The following is a 16,631-nucleotide window of genomic DNA, read 5'->3' as shown; positions in this document are numbered from 1 at the left end:
AAATGTGAGCAGTGCTCACTGTCTGTCTGCCAGCAGACACTCGATCACATTTATTCACCATGTTTGTTGATGCGTGTGAGGGATCGGTGTCTCCGTCTGCGGGTGTCCAGACTCACTTCCACTCTGTATGTTTAAGAAGGCCTGTCTCCCCGCCCTGCGGTGTGAAGTCTGCGTGCTGATGTCCTGGTTTCAGTCCCGTGTCTGTGTGTCTGTCTGTGTGTCTGAATGAGGCCGACGCTACACACACGCCTACACTTTGCAACATTCACCCAAAGTTCTTTCTGCGGGTTTTCCGAATGTGACTTTATTTGTGCTTTAACCGCCAATAAAAAAAATTCTGAAAGTAAATCTGATGTCTCCTTTTTTCTTTTCCTGCTTCTCGCTGGTCACATACAGCAGACTGGATTTGGGGCATTAAATAGGGCACAGTGTCAAAGAGCACTGGTGCTGGTGATGAGACGCCGCGCGGCTGGATGACTGAAGATGTGCAGCTTGTTTCATGAAGTCTTGGACAGTGAGAGGATGCCTGAGGTGTGGAGAAGAACTGTTCTGGTTCTGATCCTAAAGCACAAGGGTGATGTCCAGAGCTGCAGGAACTACAGAGGCATCAAGATGATCAGCCACAGCGTGAAGTTACGGGAAAGAGTCGTAGAAGCTCGGCTCAGAAAACAGGTTGTTGTGGTTAGAACCACAGAGGAGGAAAGGACGAGACCCCAGTGCAGGCAGCAGACACAGAGGATCAGTGAAATAACCAAGTAACCATTCAGAGTGAACACAGTCCCAAGCCCCAAAATACTGCAGTAGTCCAACAATGAGAAGAAAGTAACCAGAATTCAAAAATGCAACAGTCTTTCAGTAAGGTGACAAAATCCAAAAGCTGGTAATCTAAGAGTGACAAAAACAAAACGTCCACTGCCAAAAGGGGCAGAGAGAGCACTCCATACAAAAAAAAAAACCAATATGAAAAGAACAAAAAGCAACTGGTGTAAAAACCAAGAGTGGAATGAAACCTGCACATGGGACTGGAGTGAAGACAAGAAGATACAACCCCAGTTCCAATAAAGTTGGGACATTGTGTAAAATGTAAATAAAAACAGAATACAATGATTTACAAATCCTCTTCAATCCTCTATGTTCAATTGAATACACCACAAAGACAAGATATATTTTATTTTTATTAAGTATAAAAGTACAAAGCATATACACAGATGCATTCCCTTTCTCTTTTTTAAAGACCGTAGAGTGTGCTCAGTATCCCTCCAGATGAGTCCGGGCCTCTTTGAGAATGTCCCTTCACCCCAATATTACAGGCCAGCAGCTCATCTCACATTCAAAAAGGAAACCGGGGATCAAAAAGGGAGAAATCCAAGAAGACAGAACATATTCTATACGGTAAATCATAGCCAATCTTGTTCTCAAGCACACAACTCGACCTGCCTTTACGCAATTCAACAACTTAAACTATATACAAGAACAACAAAGGGGTGCTCCGCCAGGCACTGCCGCCATCAGAGAGAGAGACAGAGAAAAAACTAATAAAATAGTTGTAATCATACACTTTTAGGTGGTTTACAGTACCAGTGTGTTCAGACAAAATCTGCTCTCAGGGGTTATGAATTCAAGCCAGTTCTTCCAAATATAGAACTTTTGGTTTTTTAATAGAGAGGTCAGCTTCTCCATCTTGAAATTTTCCAGGATGATGTCCACCCAGTCCTCCAGGTTAGGGGGATTTGGACTTAGCCATTTCCTGGTAATCTATTTTTTTTACTTGCCACCATTTTATGTTGCTCCTTGTTTTTATAAATGGAGTGTACCCCAGGTAAAGGGATTCAAAATGTAAAGGTATTTGAATATTGAAAACTTTACTTAAGGAGTCTCTGACCTCTCTCCAAAATAAGTTCAACTTGTGACATTTCCAAAGAATATGGTAGTGGTTAGCCTCTGTTGAACCGCACTGTCTCCAACAGGTCATGCTGGTGTCTTAAAGAACCAGATAACATTCTTCCAGCAGCGCTCCCTCCAATCCATAGAGTTGGATGTTGTCCACTGGAATTTCTATATCACATTCCAGGTTGCCTCACTTAGCTTAATACCTGCTTCCCTTTCCCATTTTTCTTTCACATAAAAGGTGTTGTTGTTGTTGTTAGCCAGAGATAGAGCAGTGTATAGACTGGAGATGGATTTGGAAGGAGTCACTGAGAAGGCAGATTTAATAATGAGGAAAAACTGCTAATTTACATTCAAAGGAATTTTATTGTCATATGCACAGAAGAACATGTTCCCTGCACAATGAAATGTGTCTACTGCATTTAACCCAATCCTATTTGCCAGTAGGAGCAGAAGTCGCCATTAGGCGCCCGGGGACCAGCTCCAGATGTACATCCCTGCCTTGGTCAACAGCAGGGCTGAGCAAACCAACACCGACCCATAACAAACAACACACAACACATAGGCCCTCTGGTACATAAAACATATATATGAAAGCAAAACACAAGGGAAAAGGAGAAAAAAAAACCCTCATAGCCACTGCGTTACACAGCAGCAATGAGGAAAAAAATCCCCATCAGCACAGAAAAACAATAATCACACAGACAAAAACAAGGACACAGGACGACAACCGAGATTTGAAAGGGTCCAGTTTATCAGAACACTCCGGAGGCAGCCTGTTTGGTGCCGTCAACGGCCTTGTCCAACAATCCTGGAGGGGGAGGGGCAGCCCTAACAGTCCTGAGCAGTCACAGTCAACCTCAGAGCTGGAGAAGCTGAGGGGAGGGGGGAAGACCAGGGAGTGAGGCTTAAGTGTTGATCTTCTGAGGAGGTTTTATCACAGCGACCTTGAAGTGCAGCTGTGTTTGGGGAAGCCAAATGAATAACCAGATTAGCAGACGCCTGAAAGATTCCACAGTTCTGAGAACAGAGTGGCTCTCAATGCATCTGAATGTAGAATGTGGTCTTCACAGACGATCAAAGTGGGTTTCCAGGGCTGCGATTCTGCTCAAGATGATTTCCAACGTGCGGTTAACACCCGCCGACTGCGCAGCCACTGCCTTCCCAATCGAATCAATCATGTAGGGCAGCCTGGAAGGACCAATCAAAGCTGCTTCCACTTTCTTGATTTTCCGGTAAACCAGCACACTGCCCGCTCCACACAGCAGAAAGCCGGTCACCACCAAGCCGAATAAGTACACATCTTCGACGTCCTCCACAGAAAGCATGTAAAGGCACATGACCTGCCATCTCCTCCACGAGTCCATCACGTAACCCATCACATGCGTCCCGGCAGGACAGGTCGGGTCCTCCGCCCCCGAATGTCTTGTAGAAAAAATAGTGTCAATTGTGTACAGAGACCACTTTAACAGATCCATTTTTGTTGTTTTCCAGAAGAGCAAAGCTGCAGCCTCACAGACAACATGCCACAGAAGCAGGAAAGATAAGGAGGGAGGGAGAAGAGAAAAGTGCGTCTGTCTCGGCCGAGTGCAAGCTGGCAAAAAACAAAAAAGTTCAATATATGATCTTACTTGAAAATACCTGTGTAGGTCACTCCGTTTGAAACCGTGCTTTTCCTGTAGAAATTCAAAACAATGTATAGAACCCTTTTGTGTAAGTGAGAGATACGTTGTTAGACCTGTATTAGACCACAGTTTAAAACAGAAATCGCCTGTTTGGAATAAAATTTGAGTCACAGGCCACCCACCTGAACAGTCTCATTTTATGGATTCCACAGTTGTTAATCACTTTTATCCAAACCCGAAGAGTGTGAGTTAACCAGGGGTTCCCCACTTCCTCAAGGCAACACATCAGAACCCCATCAGCTAAAGCAGCATGGATAGGGAATTGTTTAGCGAAGTCAAACTCTATCTCCTTCCACTTTACCTGGTAAGATTCATCACACTAATAAAGCAGTGGGGCTACTTGAGAAGCAAAATAGTAATTTTTCATGCAAAGGGGGCCAACCCCCCCCCCCCCTTCTCCTTAGCCAGTTGAAGAGTCAGATACCTAATTCTTGGTTTTTTGCCCTGCCATATAAATCTAGAGAACCATTTGTCCCACTCATCAAATTGAGTGTCAGGGACGTCAACTGGTAGATTCCTGAACAAGGAGAGCAGACGCGGGAGGATATTCATTTTAATTGAGCTCAAGCTCAAGAAGGGCACCAGAGCCCATCTATGTAGATCTTCTTTTATCCTTTGAGATAGTGGAACGTAGTTTGCCCTGAAAAGCCCTGTAAGGTCTCCAGTTAAATTTATCCCCAAGTATTTAATTTCATCATTCTCCCAGTTTAAATGAAATGTATTCTTCAAAATTGCAGAGGGATTATAGTTGACAGTCATCACTTGTGTTTTTGAAATATTAACTTTATATCCAAATAATTTGCCAAATTTAGACAATATAGTCATAAGTTCAGGAAGAGACCTCTCAGGGTCACCCAGGCAAACCAGAATGTCATCTGTGAACAGCGCCACCTTGTGGACCGTTCCCGCCATTGTAATGCCTTTAATACTTGGATTCTGCCTATCAGTTGGCCTAATGACTCTATAAATAGATCAAATAGAAGGGGGGAGAGTGGACAGCCCTGTCTACAACCACGTTCCAGGACAAAAGAGGCCGAAAGGTCCCCATTAACTTTAATACGGGCTGAGGGCTCGTTATAGAGAGCTTTAATTATTTCAATAAAACTATCCTGAAATCCAAATTTCCTCAAAACTTTGTATAGAAAGGACCATCTGATCGAGTCTAAACTTTATCTTTATGTAAATGGTTTAAAATAAGATATTTCATGTTCAAACTGATAAACTTTGTTTTTGTGCAAATATTTGCTCATTTTGAAATGGATGCCTGCAACAGGTTTCTAAAAAGCTGGGACAGTGGTATGTTTCCCACTGTGTTACATCACCTTTCCTTCTAACAACACTCAATAAGCGTTTGGGAACTGAGGACACTAATTGTTGAAGCTTTGTAGGTGGAATTCTTTCCCATTCTTGCTTGATGTACTACTTCAGTTGTTCAACAGTCCGGGGTCTCCGTTGTCATATTTTGCGCTTCATAATGCGCCACACATTTTCAATGGGCAACAGGTCTGGACTGCAGGCAGGCCAGTCTAGTACCCGCACTCTTTTACTACGAAGCCACGCTGTTGTAACACGTGCAGAATGTGTCTTGGTATTGTCTTGCTGGAATAAGCAGGGACGTCCCTGAAAAAGACGTTGCTTGGATGGCAGCATGTGTTGCTCCAAAACCTGGATGGACCTTCAGCATTGATGGTGCCATCACAGATGTGTAAGTTGTCCATGCCGTGGGCACTAACACCCCCATACCATCACAGATGTGTAAGTTGTCCATGCCGTGGGCACTAACACCCCCATACCATCACAGATGTGTAAGTTGTCCATGCCGTGGGCACTAACACCCCCATACCATCACAGATGTGTAAGTTGTCCATGCCATGGGCACTAACACACCCCCATACCATCACAGATGCTGGCTTTTGAACTTTGCGCTGGAGTTTTAACTTGCACTTGCAGATGTAGCGACGACAATGGTTTTCTGAAGTGTTCCTGAGCCCACACGGTAAGATCCTTTACACAATGATGTTGGTTTTTAATGCAGTGGCACCTGAGGGGTTGAAGGTCACGGGCATTCAATGTTGGTTTTCAGCCTTGCTGCTTACGTGTAGAAAGTTCTCCAGATTCTCTGAATCTTCTGATTATATTATGGACTGTAGATGATGGAATCCCTAAATTCCTTGCAATTGAATGTAGAAAAACATTGTTGTTAAACTGTTGGACTATTTTTTCCACGCAGTTGTTCACAAAGTGGTGATCCTCACCCTATCTTTGCTTGTGAACGGCTGAGCCTTTTGGGGATGCTCCTTTTATACCCAATCATGACACATACCTGTTTCCAATTAACCTGTTCACCTGTGGAATGTTCCATACGGGTGTTCTTTGAGCATTCATCAACTTTCCCCAGTCTTTTGTTGTCACTGTCCCAGCTTTTTTGAAACGTGTTGCAGGCATCCATTACAAAATGAGCAAATAATTGCACAAAAACAATAAAGTTTATCAGTTTGAACATTAAATATCTTGTCTTTGTGGTGGATTCAATTGACTATAGGTTGAAGAGGATTTGAAAATCATTGTATTCTGTTTTTATTTACATTTTACACAACGTCCCAACTTCACTGGAATTGGGGTTGTAAGAGATAACAGACTTAACCAGAAAAGGAGGGAAATCAAAGAGTGTCTGAATGTGAAAATAATGTCAGAGAATTAAACTGTGACAAGATCAAGACAATATAAAAAAAAATCACTGGGAGAAAATAAAGACCAACACACCAGGAAGGAATACGCTGTAAGCCTGAGGGGTGGGGTCCCACGCCGGTACAACCATGCACGGTGGTTGTAGCACAAGCTACAAAGTGACAGCAGAAGGAGACAGAGGGGTAAATGGACTGTATTTATATCACGCTTTTCCATCTGCCTCAGATGCTCAAAGCGCTTTACAATAATGCCTTACATTCACCCTGATGTCAAGGTGCTGCCATACAAGGCGCTCACTACACACCGGGAGCAATAGGGGATTAAAGACCTTGCCCAAGGGCCCTTAGTGATTTTCCAGTCAGGCTGGGATTTGAACCAAGGATCTTCTGGTCTCAAGCCCAACGCTTAACCACTAGACCATCACCTCCCCTAAGAGGCACATCACATACACAGAACATTAATACATGTAGGCAAGTTCAGGAAAACCGCACGTGTTCATTCACACAAGAAGGGACACGGACATCACAGACATGGAAGCAGGTGCAGGACAAGAGAGGAGGAGCAAGACACGGGGACAGGACAGGTGAACTGTGTGATAAAAGGACACACAGAAAAGACACTAAACCCCTCTAAACAGATGACAACCCAACACAGGTGAAGATATGTGAACAGCAACATGGTTTCATGCAGACAAAGAGCACTACAGATGCAATGTTTGCTCTGAGATTGCTGATGGCATTTGGTGACCTCAGAGTTTGATCTGTGCTTTTTTGCAGATGATGTGGCTCTATTGGCTTCATGAGGCAGTGACCTCTGATGTACACTGAGCAGATTTGAGGCAGAGTGTGAAGCAACTGGGATGAGAATCAGCGCCTCCAAATCTGAGTCCATGGTCCTCTGTCAGAAAAGAGTGGACTGTCCTCTGTGGGTGCCCAAGTGGGGAAACTCAAGTCTTATTCATGAGTGGTGGTAAGATGGTGCAACAGATGGATTGAGGTAGTGTTTGAGGTCCTGTGGACACTGTACTGGACCATTGTGGTGCAGAAAGGGCTGAGTTGGATGGTTAGACTTGATTAACACTCCTATCCTCAGCTATGGTCATAAACTTCAGATGACCAAAAAGAACACTGTGGTGGACACAAGCAGCAAAAATGAGATTCATCTGTTGGGTATGTGGGAGTACCATCTGGGAGCAGACCCTAAATGAACATGTTTTTGATAGTGGGGAGGAAACCCACAGACATGGAGAGAACATGAAAACTCCATAAATTCACCACACCAAGTGTGTTTCCTGTTTGATGTGTGGTCACACGGCCAGATGTGCGAAGTGCAAACCAAAGTGTCGCCACCGGTGGTGAGAGTGTGTCCTCTGTCCTGCAGGAGTGAACACGCCGAGATGTGCATCTTGATGTTTCCTGTCTCGGCCCCTGTACGGGTGACTGGTAATGTGTGTTCCTTCTGTGCACACCACAGGCTGTCTTGGCCCCCTGTGGTGTTTTTCCTGCCACAATTCCTGTGAGGTTAATGGGCAGAGCCGAGCTGTTATAAAAGGCCTGTGAGTTGTGTGAAAGAGGGGAAATAAAGTGTCAAAATGGGAAATTGATGCTCCTTCTTTCAGCTGTCAGAATTTCCACAATATTATTATTACTACTACTATTATTATTGGACAGTCTCCTGGAACTGATCAGGAACATTATGCTTTAATGATCATTAAACTTTGGAGTTGTGGCAGCTTTCTTTCTTTCTGTAGTGGTTCATCCAGCAGTAAATTAATTTTGCACCTCATTATGTGTCAGGAACAAAGACTCTGTTCTGGAGTTGAGCATTAAACACGTCACACTTTGCTTGGATGCACTTTCATTATTTGCACTGCAGCTAATCTGTGTAATCCGGATTAAAAATGATGCTGCAGCTTTCGTGCTGCAGGTTGCTTCATCCTTCAGCCAGGTGAAACATGAGCGTGTCCTTGACTAGGTGGAAACGTGGGCATGTCCTTGACTAGGTGAAAACGTGGACGTGTCCTTGACTAGGTGGAAACGTGGGCGTGTCCTTGACTAGGTGGAAACGTGGGCGTGTCCTTGACTAGGTGAAACGTGGACGTGTCCTTGACTAGGTGAAACGTGGGCGTGTCCTTGACTAGGTGAAACGTGGACGTGTCCTTGACTAGGTGAAACGTGGACGTGTCCTTGACTAGGTGGAAACGTGGGCGTGTCCTTGACTAGGTGGAAACGTGGGCGTGTCCTTGACTAGGTGGAAATGTGGGCGTGTCCTTGACTAAGTGAAACACGAGCGTGTCCTTGACCTTCTCAAGTTTCTGGGGTACTCCTCACTGAGACACCTGTGTCCTGGATCATGTCCACAGAAACTCCCCACATGGACTAAATGTGGTGTCTGATGTTCCCTCACAGTGTCGGTGATCCTCCTTATCTAAGTCTCATGAAGTAACCGCTCATTGGAAACAAAGTCATTCCAACGCGACCCAAAGATCCTCCACAGAGACCTGGGACCAAAGACATCCAGTCCTCACGTTAGGACACTGGTTAGACTCCAAGTCTGACAACCAGACAGACAGGAAGCAGCAGGACCCTGAAGACTTGGACCTTCATTCTCCTGTAAAGACATCAGCATCACCAAACACCTCTGACCTTTGACCTCATGACTCCATAAGATCTTCCCAGGTGTCTCTTAATCTCAAAGGCTGAGGACCCAGAGACACAAAGATCCCTGCTGAGATCAGTGGATAAGTCCAGGAAGTCCTTAAAATCCTGAATCTTAGTCTTGATCCAGGACCATCTCAAACTAAGAGACTCTGTGCTGCAGTCAGAGTGTCCATCGACTCACAACACCGTCCCCTAAGTCACAATCAGTAAACCTGTCCTCACCAACAAAAGCACCAAGCTCACTGGCTTCCACAACCCGACCCAGTACCCAGTCCATAACGGGGATCAGGTCCAGACGTCCAATGGGTTCAGCCCTGTTTCTCTTATTTTTGGGTTCAGGAAGAGTTGATTCTGGTGACTCTGCCTTCATTTTTGTCACTTCATTTTCTTTAGTATTTCAAATTATTGATATGATAAATGGAAGTGTTGTGAAGATTTTCTAAAAATTAAAATTTAAAACGTTTGTTTTTTAAGGTGTCCGTGCAACAGGGGGCGCTCACGTCCCCGTCATCCATGTGCTGCAGAAGAAGGAAGAAGTCGGTGAGACGGACATGTAGCGCCCCCCTCTGGCGGTGGACTCGTAGAGCAGCTCGCTGTGGCCATGGAAAATACAAAGTGGGAAGAAAAGAAGTTTTGAGATTCGTTAAATTCTGCGCAGGTTGGTTACTGAGCTGGAATGATTTTTGACATTAACTCGGCACACGGAAGCTCGTCTGAAGAAGAGCTGCTGGTGTGTGCTAACGGTTAGCGGCTAACCTGATGCTAACAGCTAGCCGCTGTAAACATTGAACCGATTTCTCTAATTCTTATCCTTAATGTTCAGGGGTTTTACTGGATCGAAGTGCAGGGAAATGTCTTCATTTACCGCTCATCTGTAGATATGTGTCCTTTGAAAACTGTTGACCGACTTAGTGGAATTTAAATCCTCAAAGTTTAATTATCTTCAAGAACAAGCGCGGCTATACTAAAATACGAAACGGGGCGAATGGAGCCTAATAATCACGAAATGGGGGTAAAAAGTAACGAAATGGGGCAGACTGACTCCAAATATGATTAAATATGATTCAGTTAATTACTTTTAATTATTTTTGAGCGAAGTGGGGACTGATAACGAAACGGGGGTAAAACTTAACAAAATGGAGCAGACTGACTCCAAATATGATTCAATTAAGTACTTTTATGAAGATTTTTTTTTAGCTAAATGGGACGAAATGGGGACTGATAATCACGAAATGGAGCAGATTGACCCATTGACTGAAGTTTCATCTCTTGAACGCCAGATGGCGCGCCCCTACTACATGTACTGAGCATCTCACAAAAAAACAAGCCAAACAATTAAATAAAAGTAATTACTTGGAGTCAGTCTGGTTCACTCTGCACCATTTCGTTACATTTTACCTCCATTTTGTGATTATCAGTCCTCATTTTGCCCATTTCGTAGTTTGGTACGCAGGGGCGTAGCACCAAATTCTGGACCCTAGGTAAAAGCCATATTGAAGACCCCCCCCCCCCACACACACACACACACACACACTGTTCTTTTTTATTAACGCAAACACCAAATTTCTAATGTGTAGTCAAACCAGGTCTAAATGATGTATACCTGAGATCACACCTGGGAGTCAGAACCCTTTTTAAAGTTGGGGGAGCAATATTGAGTTGGGGGGTCTGGGGTAGTGATGGGATGATGATACCTCAAGGAGTGTATTGACACACTACACAAACTGTGTCGGCACTGTATTGACACTGTGTTGGTCGCTCAGTAGTGACCCCTACAGTAGTTATAAAGTCATTGCAGGTAAATAAAATGAAAATAAGAAAAGCTAACCTGCAAACCCAACATCAGCCTGTGAAATAGTTAATCGCCAGTCCTCTATTTAAAATATGATCTCATCATTGCATAAGCTCATGTGCTCAATTTGTGTGTCGAGTTAAGCTGTTCATGAGAAGCGTTTAAAATTTACTTAAAACCTTGTTTGTGTAAATGCTAAACTGAGTTGGTTTGTAAAATATAGCAAATTTGTTAAGTTAAAATTTGTAACTTATGTATGGAAATTTGTTAACTTAAGTGTTAAAGCATACGAAATAAAATACTAAAAATAGATTCATTTATGCATTTTTATTGAGGAACAAATGTTTCTGAAGTGGCTTTGCTCCAAGGCGATTTCTCCTCTTACACAGCAGTTCCCCTGCCTTAGAAAAAACTCTTTCACAGGGTACAGATGAAGATGGTGAACATAAACACGTCAGTGCGAGTTGATAAAGGTGTGGATATGTTTTCTGGTTATTCTTCCAGTATTGAAAAGGAGTACAAACATATCTAATTGGAAAAATAACACTAAACAATGCCCAAAGGAGAAAAAGATTTACCTTATTTGGCGTCAAAAGATCAAAATTATTCCAGACTGGGGAAACGTGCCATGAAGTCAGTGGAGCAAGGTGAGGGCAAGCAAAACTCCATCCAACAAATCTGCAACATGTCGATAGTTTGTTTCCTTATAAACACAATTTGGCGCGGCGCAGTTGAACGACACAGTTCCTGTATCGCTCACATGATTTTTTTTCTTAAAGCGATACGCACACCAATACGGGGTTTCACTCTTGTGTGCTCAGCACAGTGTTGATGCACCAGTGTTGTTCATCCCATCACTAGTCTGGGGGACCAAATTGCACCATTTTCTAGAAAAATGGTGCAATTTGGTGCATTCCCGTCTGTTAAAATGCACAGACCCCCAGACCCCCCAACTCAATATAGCTCGCTTTCAAGCTCACCTCTCTTTTCAAAGAATTTGGTTAGCAGCTGCTTTCCCTCATTTAGTTTTCTTTCCCTGTCCTTTTTTTCCCTCGTCTTTTTGAAATACGGACTTTGATTTTTTTTTTTTTTAGGAAAGACATATTTTATTTCAGCCTAAACACTAGGGCTGCAACTAACAATTATTTTAGTAATCAGTTCATTGGTCGATAATTTTTTTGATTAAACGTATTGTTTTGTTTTTTTTATACTTACATGTGAGTTTTGCCATTATTTCTTTAAGTGAGTTATTATTAAAAGGTCTTTATCACGCAACATCAACGTTTGAGCTTGTAACAAAGTTATGTTATATTCGTGTCAAAAACATACCTGGAGTAGTGTTTTGTTTTATTTTGCGCATACATACATGACTGACACACCACAGAGAGATTTCCATCAGGTTTCACCCAATTATGAGCATTTTTAGATGCCTGCAGCAACTATCTCAACCACTGACAACATATTACAGCAAGAGTTCAGAAAGTATTTTAAAGGCCTGACTAAAGTGGAATATGTGATCTTTAAAAACATATTTTCATGAAAAAAGACACAAATGTCCAGTTTACTGCATTTTATTTATTTATTTTTTCTTGTGTAAAAACACAGCTTAGCTGTGGTTTGACCAAAACAAGTTGTCATTAAACTTAAATAAAACAAGGGTGGGACCCCAGCTCCGCCATACAAAGCCAGGGTCCTGGGCAGCTTTGCTTGAGCTGCTGCCCCCGCAACCTGACTCCGGATAAAATGGAAGAAAATGGATGGATGAATGGATGAAAACAGGGGTGGAGGTTTAAGTGTCACTAGGTGTTCAGAGGAAACACTTATTTCTATATTTATTTATGTTCATTGTTAGTTGGATTTATCTTTTCTGTTCTTTTCTCTAAAATTGTAACATTACTGGTTATTATATTCCTATTATTGTTGTTGCTATTTTTATTGATATATAAATAAAAAAAAATAAATTAAAAATATTACAATTTGTAAACATTTGACTCTTTTACGACAACAAACGCTGAGCCATGAATTATTATGCAGAAAACAAATGCACACAAATGTGCTGATAGCTGCAACAGCTTAATGCTAACTTTAACATCGAAAACGCCATAGACATGCTAATGCGTTAGCATCGGTCTTGTTTTTAAGTTATAAAATACATCTATCAACTGTTTCAGAAGAACATAATAGTTCCGATTAACATAAAAAAGGTAAATATTACTCACAGACATATGCCCTTTGGGGTTTTACTGGGGAAAAATTAAGATAAAGCGAAATAAAACAATGAATCAACAAAGCAGCAGATTGAAGCACTGCTTCGATCTTTGAATCACTGCTTTGATTGGTTCAATGTTCAAAGCAAGGCCGCGCTGCAGAAACAGTTGATTTATATGGAAGAAACGAAACATTTGCGGTTGAAAAAAAGTTATTTAACAACTAATCGATGACTAAATTAGTTGACAACTATTTTAATAATCGATTAAACAGATTAGTTGTTTCAGCTCTACTAAACACCTCCTCTTTCTGTCAGATCCCGTGTGGGGTGTGTGTGTGTGTGTGGGGGGGGGAGGTGCCGCCGCCGCCTGTGCACCTGGACTAAACCATTGTACAACGGTGCAGGGGTGGAAGGGCCCTCAGAGATCTTTCAATGTTATTGTTAGAGCAGAATTTTGTTTTGCAACATTTATACATTCATTCTAATTATATTCTTTTACAACATGAACTGTATGGACATTAATAACATGCAACACAAAAATGTATTTAATGCCAGTTCCCCCCCCCCATGCTCTGGGCCCTGGGTACATAGTGCCCTTTACCCCCCCCAGTCCGACGCCCCTGTTGGTACGGCCCATTCAATTCAAGTGTCATTGAGAAGCGTTTGGTTCAACTGTCGTCAAGAAGCGTTTGGTTCAAGTGGCATCGAGAAGCGTTTGGTTCAAGTGGCATCGAGAAGCATTTGGTTCAAATGTCGTCGAGAAGCGTTTGGTTCAAATGTCGTCGAGAAGCGTTCGGTTCAAATGTCGTCGAGAAGCGTTCGGTTCTAGTGGCGTCGAGAAGCGTTCGGTTCTAGTGGCGTCGAGAAGCATTCGGTTCTAGTGGCGTCGAGAAGCGTTCGGTTCTAGTGTCCTCCCGAAGCGTTCGGTTCTAGTGTCCTCCAGAAGTGTTCGGTTCTAGTGTCCTCCCGAAGTGTTCGGTTAGACTTTTTTATTTATTTCATTCCCAAGACATGGTTTTCTATTGGAAGCGTCCTCTAGTGAACCCTAAGCAGGTGTTAGGCCATTATTTCAATGTGACAAACGCTCCCATTAAAACGTGAAGGATTTACAACTGATTTTTTTAAAAGACCTTCAGCCACAGGTGCAGCTGGCCTGAGGCCCCCCGCACGTGGCCTCAGCCACAGGTGCAGCTGGCCCGAGGCCCCTCGCACGTGGCCTGCGGGAAAGCACATAAAGGCCTTGGAAAGCCCCTGACAGACTGAATGACTAATAGAGCCCTTTTTTTTGGGTTGAACACCTGCTAGTTCAGCCAGAGGACATACAGTTCAGATCAGGACACTTGATAGTTCATCACAGTTCAAATATGGACCTAGAAATTCTTCTACACTACAATAGTCAAGCAGGTTGGTGTGAATAAATCAACTGCGGGAGCGATTGTAAGAAAATAGAAGACATACAAGACCATTGATAATCTCCCTCGATCTGGGGCTCCAAGCAAGAGCTCATCCCGTGGAGTCAAAATAGGCCTGGGCGATATATCGATTAATTCGAGGTTTTTTGTTTTGTTTTGTTTTTTCTCCTCTTGCAGCGGCGCACCTTTTTGTCCCCAGGACCTTCCGTAGCTCCCCGCTCCCCGTCCCGTTTCCTTCACACAATAACAAACATGGCTAACCGCTAATGGAGAGCGAGTTTCGTCAGTGGTTTGGGTTTGCTGCGACAGACGTGGAACAAGTGACTGGACGCTTCAAAGTTTGTCTAAAGCCATGGTTCTCCCCAGACAATGGAACAACAGCGTAGTGCCGTTGTATTTTTGTTTAATCCAGCCAGTCTGTGCTGATCGGACTGCTGTCTGCTCGTCCCTTCCCGCAGCCAGCCGAGCCGAGCGGAGTCACAGCACTGCAGCTCAGAGTGAGAGAACAAAAACTCCACTAAAGTCTTCCAACAAAAACAGCTCCTTCTGCCTGCGTAGCTAGTGACACATTAAGGCTTTATATTACAAATGAAAGCTTTCATGTTTCCAAAGTTTGCTCAAATAAGCCACAAAGACGGTGTTAGAATAAAGAGTCTTGTTCCCTCACAACGAGAGAGAGAGAGAAGGAGGAGGAAAAAGTGTGAACAGCAATGCCACACTGTTAAAAAAGCAGCGAAGCAATTTTAACCAATGATCATCTTCACCACATATTTCAGTGAAACAGTAAAGTGTGAAAAACTGATTCAGAAAGTTTTTCATCCAGGATTTCATCTTTATGAGAGCAAATTTACTTCTTACGGAAGTGTTTTCTTTTTATTAGGGCCTGAGTAGGCAACGTCCTACGAGGACCCTATTGTAATTGCACTATTTATTATTATTATTATTATTATTTATTATTATTATTATTATTCTCACTCTTGAAATCGAAATTTCGGCCTCTTCCCATGCTCAAAAACGCACCAAACTTTCCAAAGTCGTCTTCTTTGACAGCATCCAAAGATGATACTGACCAAAAGTTATCGAAAGCTTTTCTCTATGTTGAAGGGTGTGGCCGCTATCGTGCCGCCATTTTGACCCTTTACCATAGAACATCAAGTCATGATAACTCCTTCATGCTTTGCCTGATTGACTTGAAACGTCACATGTATGATGACGGTTGGCCCCTGAACACACCCAGCCCCTCTGTTTGTACACTGAGCGCCCCCTAGTGGATGAACAATCAACATGTCATAACTCCTTGATGCATTGTGTGATTTGTTTAAAATTTGAACTGTGTGATGAGTGGTTACCCCTGCATGCACATGCCCACATGTGGTCACAAGGGCACCCACTGGCCTGGGTAGGCAGTCGCGCGGAACAAGGGCCCGTATATGACTGCTTGCACTCCTAGTTAGGGCCCGAGTAGGCAACGTCCTACGAGGACCCTATTGTAATTGCGCTGTTTATTATTATTATTATTATTATTATTATTATTATTATTATTATCACTTTTGAAATCGAAATTTCGGCCTCTTCCCATGCTCAAAAACTCACCAAACTTTCCAAAGTTGTCCGGCCGGATCCGAAATTCGATATTTTGGGGGCGTCGCACATGGTCGCAGAAAAATCGCGAAATAGCGCCCCCTAGAAATTTTCAAAAACCCCTCCTCATTGGGCTTTTTTCATCGTAGCCTCACGAAATTCGGTACACATATTTACCATGCCAGGACGCACGAAAAAGTCTCTTACTGTCATGGTGAAATATCGACAGGAAGTCGGCCATTTTGATTTTAAGTTTGGATTTTGAGCAAATTTTTGCCATTTTTGGCCATTTCCACTACTTACATTTGAACAAACTCATCCTAGGGATTTCATCCGATTGTCTTCAAATTTGGTCAAAATCATCACAACACAATGGTGATCAAAAGTTATCAAAAGATTCTAATTAAGTCAAAAGGCGTGGCTGCTAGGGGTCGTCAAACTTTGGCGAGCTTTTTGGAGCACGCCATTTCACTTCGAACGGCTGTCACGCCCACATACTTCATCATAGAGCCTTCAAACTTGCTGGACATGATGAGGGCTCCGCCCTGAATGTCTACATATCTTAAGTTCCCACCTGCACCATAGCGCCCCCCAGTGGTGGCGGGAAATGTCATATTTTTACTTTAAGAGGTCCTGATGTCACATGCTTAACCCAATCAACTTCATTCCACTTCTAAAACATGCAGAACAAATTGGTGAACGTAGGCGATGAACGCC

General features: G+C 43.1%; 1 protein-coding gene across 3 annotated transcripts in view; it reads left to right on the top strand.

Annotated features, from left to right (window-relative positions):
- The first annotated feature begins 9,440 nt into the window (after window positions 1–9,440).
- pi4kb (phosphatidylinositol 4-kinase, catalytic, beta) overlaps window positions 9,441–16,631 on the top strand; it is a 62,047-nt gene continuing 54,856 nt past the window's right edge. For all 3 annotated transcript variants that reach the window (XM_034173736.1, XM_034173738.1, XM_034173737.1), the window contains exon 1: window positions 9,441–9,578. The gene's annotated coding sequence lies outside the window, so the exon portion shown is untranslated. The remainder of the gene's footprint in view (window positions 9,579–16,631) is intronic.

Source organism: Thalassophryne amazonica, chromosome 7 (assembly GCF_902500255.1).
Source record: "Thalassophryne amazonica chromosome 7, fThaAma1.1, whole genome shotgun sequence".
NCBI classification, from domain to species: Eukaryota; Metazoa; Chordata; class Actinopteri; order Batrachoidiformes; family Batrachoididae; genus Thalassophryne; species Thalassophryne amazonica.
The sequence above is the reverse complement of the archived record's forward strand: the minus strand, read 5'-3'. Positions and strand labels throughout refer to the sequence as shown.